Here is a 7745-nt window from a genome sequence, read left to right on the forward strand (position 1 = left end):
TGGGAGGCGGGTGGCGGCAGCCCCCGGGGCGGGGACGGGGGCGGGGACGGGGACAGGGAAGGGGCGAGGGGATGCGAGGCCGCCTCAGTGATCAGGGCTCCGCTGGAGAAGACTGGGAGTTCGGGAGCGCGGGCCCGCTGGGACGGGCTGAGGGCCGAGGCCCACAGGGCTCCTGAGCCTGCCGCAGCGGTCACCGCATCACCCGGCGGCAGCCCCTTTATGCGCTACTGCTCGAGCCGCTGCCGCAGCTGCCTCCAGATAACAATTTCTAAGTCTTTCACATACATTGCTATTGTTGAGTGCTGTCAAGTCTACTACAACTCATAGAGACCCTATCAACACTGGCTCTGAACTTTGCCCTACCCTGACCAAAACCTCACCGTCTCTGATACATCTGATGCCATTGTCATTTTGTCAATTCATCTTACCCATCATCTTCCTGTCTTGTGCTGATGCTTCCATGCATGGTGTCCTTCAAGGACTGCCCATCCTGACACGTCCAAAGTATATGAGACAGAGCATCAAAATCCTTGCCTCCAAGGAGTAACTGGGTTTCACTCTCTCCAAAACAGACCTATTTGTTCTCTTGGCTGTCCATGGTATGTTCAATACTCCAGGATCACAGTTCAAAGGCATCTATTCTTTTGTCATCCTTAGTCATTGTCCAGCTGCCAGATGCACAGTAAGCATTTTAGAAAACCATGGCTTGGTTTGGCATGGCTTAGCCTTTAGACTGACAGCGTTGCTCTTTAACACTCTGGAGATGTTCTTGACAGCAAATTTTACCATTGCAACTCATCTTCTGATTTTCTGACTATTGGTGTCAAGAGTGTTGATTATGGATCTGAGCAAGATGAAATCCTTAAGTACGACAGTCTTTTTTCCGATCTATCATTATGCTGCCTCTTGGTCCAGTGATGAGGATTTTTGTTTTCTTGATTTTGAGATGTAATCCATGTTGAAGGCTGCAGTTCTTGATATTCTGCAGCAAACGCTTCAAGTTCTCCTCAGTCTCAAAGAGGAAGGTTGTATCATCTGCATACATTCTTCTTTATAAAGTCCAACCTCTCAAATGATCTGTTGAGCATATAGATTGAAAAAATGTGGAGAAATGATATATCCTTGCAGCACACCTTTCATGATTTTGAACCTTGCAGTGCTCCCATGCTGTGTTCAGAAAACAGGTTCTTGGCCTAGGTATAGGTTTCACATGAGCATGATCAGGTGTTCTGGGACTCCCATTCTTCTAAATGTTAGCCACAATTTGTGGTGATCCACACAGTCAAATGCCTTTGTATAGTTGATAAAACATAAACATCCTTCTGGCATTCTCTGCTTTCAGTAAAGATCCTCCTAACATCAGCAATGGTATTTCCAGTGACAAGGCTTCTTTTATACCCATCTTGTATTTCTGGTAGTTCTCTGCTGATGTACTATTCTAGTCGGTTTTTTTTTTTATGACCTCTAATAGTATTTCACTTGGATGTGATATTGATATTGTTTGATAATTTCCATATTCTTTTAGATCACCTTTTTTTGAGAATGGGAACAAATATGGATCTCTTCCAGGTCAGGTTGCTGTCCTCCAGATTTCTTGCTACAACCTAATAAGGACATCGAGGACTGCATCCATTTATTGAAATATATTGATTGGTATTCTATCAATTCTTGGGACCGTGTTTTTTTTTTGGTGGTGGTGGTGTTTTTTTTTTTTTTTTGGCCAATTCATTCACAACAGTGTGAACTTCTTTCTTTATTACCATTGGTTCTTGATCATACTCTCCTTCTTTAAATTATTCTGAGTTAACCAATTCTTTTTGGTACAGTGACTTCATGTATTCCTTCTTCCTTATTTTGATGCTTCCTGGATCATTCAAGATTGTTCCCATAGCCTCTTTCAGCATTGCAGCTTGAGGACTGAATTTATTCTTCAGTTCCTCCAGCTTGAGAAAATCTGAGCAAGTTCTTCCCTTTTGATTTTCTGACTTGAGCTCTTAGCACATTTTCTTATACTACATTGATTTGTCTTCATGAGCTTCCCTTTAAAATCTCCTGTTCAACTCTTTAACTTCATAATTTCTTCCCTGTGCTTTTGTTCTTTACACTGTTAAGTTTATGAATTTAATTATCTTAGATTCTATTGTAAAAGGAATTACTCCTAAATTATTTTTCCAGCTTCTCATTGCAGGTGTAGAAAAATGGAAAAATTTTCTCCCTTTTTTAAAAAAATTGTGATTTTTTAAAAAAGTTTAAAAAACATTTGAATTTTCATTCACTCATTGCTGCACTTTTACCTCTCTACACCCTCTCCAAGTTTATTTTCAGAAGACTTCATTCATTAGTGCATAATTTCCTTCCCTGCCCCCAGTCTACTTTGTTATGCGCCTCATTCTGGATTGTTGTCATACAAAAAAAGTGCCTAACCCTAAATGCCTATTTTCCTTTTAAACAATTCTTTTCTTCTATGTTTCAATACATTATTCATTGTGTATCTTCTCTTTTCTTAGTCCCTCCCAAAACACCAATGTAAGTCTTATTTTATAACAGTGGTGTTATGCAGTAATTGTCCTCTTGTGACTGTGATATTTCACTCAGCATAATGTACTGCAGGGTCACCCAGGCTGTGTAATATTTTATGAGTTCCTTGTTTTTAAGTGCTGCATAGTATTCCATTGTGTGAATATTCCACAGTTTCTCAATCCATTAATTTTTTGATGAACAATTGGGTTACTTCCATATTTTTGCTATCATGAATAAAAACATCAATAAACATGGGTGTGCATATATCTGTTTGGGTGACAGCTCTGTTTCCTTTAGGGTATATTCATAGTAGTGGAATTGCTGGGTCAAATGGTATTTCTATTTCCAGCTTTTTGAGAAAGCACCATACCACCTTCCATAGTGGTTACACCATTTTACACTCCCACCATCAGTGAATAAGTGTTCCAATCTCTCCACAACCTCTCCAGCATTTGTTGTTTTCTGCTCTGCTGAACTTTGCTCTTGTTACTGGCATGAGATGATACTTCATAGTTGTTTTTATTTGCATCTTTATGAGAGCTAAGGATTTTGAACATTTCATCATGTGTTTGTTTGCCATTTGAATGTCTTTCTTTGGTGATCTGTCTATTCATTTACTGTGTCCATTTTGTGATCGAGTTGTTCAACTTTTCTTTTTGAAGTGATGGAGTATTCTATAAATTTTAGATATTAGTCCTTTATCAGATATGTCATTATGAAATTTTTTTTCCAATCTGTGGCTTTCCTTTTTACCCTGTTGGAGAAATTTTTTTATGTGCATAGAAATTTGATCCTTAGAAGGTCCTATTCATCTATTTTATTCCCTCCTGGTTGTAGGTTTTTCAAAATGTTTGGAAGACTCTTAATATTGTGGATTAGGGCTTCTAGAATTCTTCCAAGATTTTCTCTGATTAAGTTTATAGTCTTTGGTTTTACTCTTAAGTCCTTGATCCACATTGAGTTGGTTATTGTGTATGCTGAGATGTGTGAGTATTGCTTCTGCTTTCAACAGGTAGCTTTCCAAATTTACCAACCATTTATTAAAGAAGCTTTTATTTCCTCACTTAGCTGATTTGATCTCCTTGTCAAAAATCAGTTGAACACAGATAGATACGCTGATTTCTGAGTTCTCAATTCTATTTTATTGATCTGTGTCTGTCACTGTACCAGTACCACGCTGTCTTGACTACCATGGCTGTGTAGTAAGATTTGAGTTCAGGTAGTGAAATGCCTTCTACTTTTTTTCTCTTTTTCAGCAGTGCTTTACTTATTTGAGGTTTCTTTCCATTCCACATGAAATTGGAACTTGCTTTTTTCATCTTGTTGATGAACAGAATTAGTATCTGTATTGGGATTGCATTGAACTTGTAGCTTGCCTTTGGTAGCATTGTTGTTTTCACAATAGTGAGTCTTCCTATGCATGAGCATGGTGTACTATTCTATTTCTCCAAATATCTTTTTGTTTCTTGTAGTAATGTTTGTAATATTCTTTTAAAGAGGTCTTTTGAGTTTATAGTTAGATTTACTCCTAAGTATTTCTTTTATGACTAGTGGCATCCACTTTCATAAATAGCTTGCCTCCAGAAACCCTATGAACCTGGAGAAAGGATGAAAGTCACGCAGGTATCAAGGACTTTCATTCATAGGGTCGCTATGAGTTGCCAACAACTCAACGGCACTTAACAACAACAACATTGTTTTTCTCAGGTCAATTTCTGTATTCTGTTTGTCAATGAAGAGAAATCCAATTGGGTTTTTTGGGGTTTTTTTGTTGGTTTTTTTTTTTTTTATGTTGATCTTGTATCCTGCCACTTTGTTGATGTAGTCGACTATGTCCAGTAGTTTTCTTGCTGAATCTTTAGGATTTTCTAAGTATACTATCATTTCATCTGCATATAGAGATAATTTTACCTCCTCTTTCCCAATTTAGATACTTCTTATTTCCTTCTCCTGTCTTATTACTATCACTAAGACTTCTAATACAATATTGAATAGGAGAGGTGATAATGGGCATCCTTACGCTAAAGGGAATGCCTTTAATCTCTCTCCATTAACAACTGTTTTGGACTCTAAGTTTCTGTAAACTTTCATTAAAATTAATTTTTTAAAAAGGGGGGGATAACGGGTTTGGCTGTTGGTTTTGTGTATATATATTTTACTATGTTGAGGAAATTCCCTCTATTCCTATTTTGTTGAGTGTTTTAATCAGGAAAGGGTGTTGGATTTTATCAAAAGTCTTTTATGTATCATCGTGTGGTTCTTATTCATTCTTTTTCTTATGTTGAGCCATCCTTGCATATCTGTTATGAATCCCATTTGGTCATGGTGAATTATTTTTTATGTACTATTGGATTCTCTTGTACAGGATTTTATTTAGGATTTTTGCGTCTATGTTCATGTGAGACATTGGCCTATTGTTTTCTATTTTGGCACTGTCTTTACCTGATTTTGGTATCAAGGATATGCTTGCTTCATAGAATGAGCCTGGAGAATTTAATCTTTTTCTATTTTCTAAAATACTTTATGCAGAATTGATGACAATTCTTCTCTAAATATTTAATAAAATTCACTAGTAAAACCATGCTGTCCAGGGCTGTTATTTGTTGGAAATTATAATTTAAAGTTTCTTCTTTTGTAACGAGTTTTTCCAGGAGTTCTATTCACACCTTGTCAGTTTAGGTAGGTTGTGAGTTTCTAAAGAATTTGTCCATTTCCCCTAGGTTTTCATATTGAGTATAGTTTTTTAAAATATCCCATTGTTAATATTTTTATTTTAGTTGGCTCTGTTGTCACATGAACCCTTTCATCTCTTATTTGCATAATTTGTGTCTTTTCTTTCTTTTATTTTGTTAGTTTTGCTAGTTGTTTGTCAATTTTATTGATGTTCTTGAAGAACCAATTCCTGGCCTTGTGGATGCTTTTTTGAGGTGGGTTTTTAGTTTGTGTGTTTCCTATTTCATTTATTTTTGCCATAATTTTTAAAATTTCATTTCTTAGAGGGTGTCATGTTTTCTTGCTGTTCTTTTTCAATTTACTGGAGTTGGTGGAATCAATTAACATTTTTCTTCCTTTGTGATGTGTTTGCTTAGTGCTATAAATTGTTCTCTAATTACTGCTTTGGTTGTTTCCCAGAGGTTTTGGTAAGGTGTGCTTTAATTCTCATTTGTTTCAAGAAAATTTTTGTATTTCTACTATTACCCACTTATGTTCAAGTATAATGTTGTTCAGCTTCCAAATATATGGCTTTTCTTTTTCTACTTTATCCTGTTGATATTAATTTCTAATTTTGTAGAACTGTGGTCTGAGAAGATGTTTTGTATTACTTTTATGTCTTAATTCATTAATGACTTTGTGACCTAAAATGTGATACATTCTGGAGTATGTTTCTTGTACATTGGAGAAGGTATACTGCACTTTGTCCATGGGGTACAGTGTTTGGTGGAGCTACCCAATTAAAACAAGCTTAGAAGCAGGAGTGACATCCACTTCTGTAAATGCTTGCCTCCAGAAACCTTATGAACTTGGAAAAAGGATGAAAGTCACACAAGTGCTGAGGACTTTTATTCATAGGGTCACTATGAGTCACCTACAACTCGACGACACTTATCAACAACAACAACAACAACAAAATATTCCATTCCTCATCTGTTTCACCAGGGATGTGTCTTATCTCCATACCTTTTAAACCTGTATGCAGAACAGACTATCTGAGAGGCTGGGCTCTATGAGGAGAAGTGTGGCGTTAGGATTGGTGGAAGATCTATCAACAATCTGCGTTATGCAGATGACACAACCCTGCTTGCTGAAACTCAGGAGGAACTCATGAACTTACTGCAGAGGGTCAAGGACTGCAGCCTTCAGTATGGACTGAGGCTCAATGTCAAGAAGACAAAGATTCTCACCACTGGACCAATCGGTAGCATCAGGATGGATGGCGAAGAGATTGAGATTGTTCACAGCTTCACTTTGCTCGACTCCACAGTCAACACTCTTGGCACCAGCAGCCAGGAAATCAAAAAGCATATCGCGATGGGAAAGTCTGCTGTTAGGGACCTCTCTAAAGTACTCAAGATCAACGGTGTCTCTCTGGACACTAAGGTGCGCCTGATACAGGCCATGGTCTTTGCAAACACTTGTTACGCATCAGAGAGTTGGACAATGACTAGGGAGGGTAGAAGAGAATTGATGCCTTTGAGCTGTGGTGCAGGAGAAGAGTATTGAATGTACCATGGACTGCCAAGAAAACAAACATTCATTCTAGAGAGGGTTAAACCAGGCTGCTCCTTGGAGGCAAGGATTCTGGGGCTTCGTCTGACATACTGTGGACATGTTGTAAGGCGAGACAGGTCCTTGGAGAGGGACATCATGCTTGGGAAGGTGGAGGGACAGGGCAGGAGGGGAAGACCCTCTATGAGGTGGATTAATTCAGTCACTGGGGTAATCGGAATGGCTGTGTCAGAGGCAATGCGATTGGAACAGGATAGAGCACGGTATAGGGCTGTTGTACACAGGGTCGCTATGAGTCGCAAACAACTCGACGGCACACAACAACAACATCTGTTTCAATGCAGTGTATATTATTTATATCCTTTTTTCTTACTTTCCCCCAACCCCCATGTCAGTCCTGTTTTATGACAGTGACATTATGAAGAATTTGTCCTTTTGTGACTGAGATATTTCACTCCAATTAATGTCCTCCAGGGTCACTCATTTTATATACTGTTTCATGAGTTCCTTGTTTTTTAGTGCTGCATAGTATTCCATTTTGTGAACAGACCAGACTTTCTCCATCTATTCATTTGTTGATGGGTACTTGAGTTGTTCCCATCTCTTTGCTATTGTGGACAATGGAGCAATAAACATGGCTGTGCATATATCTATTTGGATGGCAGTTCTGATTTCTATAGGGCATATTCCCAGTAGTGCAATTGCTGGGTCTGGTGGTATTTCTGTTTTCAACTTTTTGAGAGAGTGCCATACTCATTTCCAGAATGGTTGCATCATTTTACACTCCCACCAACAGTGAATTAAGGATTCCAGTTTCTCCACAACCTTGTCATCATTTGTCTCTAAAACTGATGAATGGGACATTCTAAAGATTCAATTGCTGTGTACATCAAAACCTTTTTACAATAGGGTAAGAAGAAATCCTACTCCCTATGCACATCCAGAAACTTCTCTAACAGGGTAAAAAGGGAAGCGACAGACTGGGAAAAAGGTTTTGG

General features: G+C 38.2%; 1 protein-coding gene across 1 annotated transcript in view; it reads right to left on the bottom strand.

The window, feature by feature from the left end:
• Positions 1 to 7745, bottom strand: part of HDX (highly divergent homeobox) — a 572582-nt gene that overhangs the window by 295600 nt on the left and 269237 nt on the right. The window lies entirely within an intron of this gene.

The sequence above is a fragment of the Elephantulus edwardii genome, unplaced genomic scaffold (assembly GCF_000299155.1).
Source record: "Elephantulus edwardii isolate Elephantulus edwardi_28Jun2011 unplaced genomic scaffold, EleEdw1.0 scaffold00423, whole genome shotgun sequence".
NCBI classification, from domain to species: Eukaryota; Metazoa; Chordata; class Mammalia; order Macroscelidea; family Macroscelididae; genus Elephantulus; species Elephantulus edwardii.